At 40.5% G+C, this 2,736-nt stretch overlaps 1 pseudogene; it reads left to right on the plus strand.

Moving 5' to 3' along the window:
* Window positions 1-1,802: 1,802 nt before the first annotated feature.
* Window positions 1,803-2,736, plus strand: LOC147352825 (olfactory receptor 4C3D-like; annotated as a pseudogene).

The raw sequence follows: 2,736 nt of genomic DNA on the forward strand, positions 1-2,736 counted from the left end.
GCCATTTCTTTTTCCAATAGAAACTATAAATTGATTGAATATGACTATGTTTAAATTGAATGTGGAGTAGGATTTTGAAGGATAAAAAATATCAAATAATGAACACCAGTTTGGGCTTCTCTGGTAGCTTAGATGGTAAAGAATCTGCCTACAATTCTGAAAACTCAAGTCCAATCCCTGGGTTGGGGAGATCCCCTGGGAGAGGGAATGGCTACTCATTCCAGTTTTCTTGCCTGGAGAATCCCATGGACAGAGAAGCCTGGTGAGATACAGTCCAGGGGTCACAGAGAGTCAGACAAATTAACAGACTAACAGTTTCACCTTCACTTCCAGAGACTCGTAGACATTTCCCTAAGCTCTCTGCTTATTATAGATATTTAACATCTTTCCATAGTTACAGTTGAGGGTTCAAATGTAAAATCTCATGGATGAGGGAATAGCACTTACCTCTGTTAGATACCAATCAGCTTACAAGATATATCTGAGAATTACAGTTTTCAGACTCAGAGGTGGAGAGGAAGGCTCCTGAGAATGGGACACCGAGATGAGTTAGCATGGTCAAACAGAACTAGAATCAAGAGGAGAATCAAGAATGCATGTATACAGCACAATATTTTCTCAGTAAATCACACATTACAAGTCTACAGAAGCTGTAAACTTATTGAAAATTGCATTATATTGCATGTGGAATGGAATGTTGAGTAATAAAAAGTGTAATTTTACAAATGCCATAATTATCTTTACCAGCTGAGCCACAAGGGAAGCACAAAAGTACTGGAGTGGGTAGCCTATCCCTTCTCCAGGGGATCTTAAGGACCCAGGAATCAAGCAGGGGTCTCCTGCATTGCAGGGGGATTCTTTACCAACTGATCTATCTTGAAAGCAAAATTACCCTGTAGCATACTATTTCCTACAGACAAGTAAATATTCTCATACTTAACCCATAAAGGGTGTTAGAAACTATTAAACTAAGGTGAAGCTTCCTTTCAAATGTTTATTTATGTTGCTCATAAAGTAGAGAGTAATGATAAACACATCAGGAGAAAACAACATTCGAATTCTTCCTATGATTATGGTCTCAGGAAGCAGGCATACTTTACCCATGGAAAATGGCAATTCAAGCACTTACTCATCACCTAATAGGTTTCAGACACTGTCAATATCATGCCAGATATGATAGTAAGTGAGGAAACACAGCTGACTAACTTATGTGGTCTGCTTGGTACCAGGTAAAGTGTATTGCAATTGATAGATATATTTCTCTAAACTCCCTATTTATTATAGATAGTTACTGATAGTATCTTTCTTTCCATAGTTACAATTGAAAGTTCACATGTAAACTGTCATGGAAGAGGAAATAATTATTACCTCTTTGATACAAATATAAACTTATCAGATATATCTGAAATTACAATTTGTGAACTCACAGGTGAAAAAGGACTGAAAAGCAAGGAACAGTAAGATGACTTAGCAGAATCACATGGAGTTGGAACCAGGAAAAGAGTCCAGATCTTATGTAGAGAGCCCAGTATTTGCTCAGTAAATTACACATTAACTATTGCCCTCTATATGTTTTACAGGGACAGGTGATGGGTGTCTGAAGAGATGGAAAGCATCATGGAGAAAAAAAAAAAAAGACTTGAAACAAGTACTGGGGCAAATGCCAAGGACATGCTCCACAGTTACAGTGGCTGAACTATTGATTTCCTAAGAAATTCAGGCTAAATTCTTTCATGATTAATATGTATCAGTCTTTATTCATTTGTAGGAAATTCAGTTCCTAGGAGAATGTCGCTTCCTAAATGGATGTCTCAATGCCTCCTAAAAATGTGACTGAATTTATTCTCTTGGGACTCACACAGAATCCACTCCTGCAGAAGATACTCTTCATTGTCTCTTTGTTCATTTTCCTGTTCACTATGATGTCCAATCTGCTCATTGTCATCACCATCTCACTCAGCTCTGCACTGTCAAAAACTCCCATGTACTTCTTTCTCACTCACTTGTCCTTCATAGATGCCACCTTGACTTCTGTCACCACCCCCAAAATTACCATTGACCTACTGTACCAGAGGAGATCCATCTCATGGGGTGGCTGCCTGACTCAGCTTTTTTTAGAACACTTCCTCGGAGGATCAGAGGTCATCGTCCTCACTGTCATGGCCTATGACTGCTCCGTGGCCATCTGCAAGCCTCTGCACTACACGACCATCATGCGACAAGGGCTCTGCCAGCTCCTGGTGGTGGTGGCCTGGATCAGGGGTATCCTGCATGCCACCATGCAGATTCTTTTCATGTTCATGTCTGAACTGACCTTCTGTGGTCACAATGTCATTGACCACTTCATGTGTGATTTCTTCTCATTGATGGAACTTGCCTGCAGTGACACCTATAGACTTGGAATGGTAGTGGCAGCTAACACAGGGGGCATGTGCTTGCTCATTTTTTCCATACTATTTGTCTCCTACATAGTCATCCTGAGCTCTTTGAAATCTCATGGCTCTGAAGGACGGCGCAGAGCCCTCTCTACATGTGGCTCCCATTTTGCAGTAGTGGTGCTCTTTTTTGGTCCTTGTGTATTCACCTACATGAGTCCTGTGGTCACTTACCCTGTGGATAAGTGGGTGGCTGTGTTTTTTGCAATCCTTACTCCCATGTTAAATCCTAGCATTTACACAGTGAGAAACACAGGTGAAAAATGCTGTGAGGAGTTTGTTTAAGAGGAGAGTAGCTTAG

Source organism: Bos grunniens, chromosome 19 (assembly GCF_055505025.1).
Source record: "Bos grunniens cultivar Pamir isolate PY7600 chromosome 19, Bosgru_T2T1.0, whole genome shotgun sequence".
NCBI classification, from domain to species: domain Eukaryota; kingdom Metazoa; phylum Chordata; class Mammalia; order Artiodactyla; family Bovidae; genus Bos; species Bos grunniens.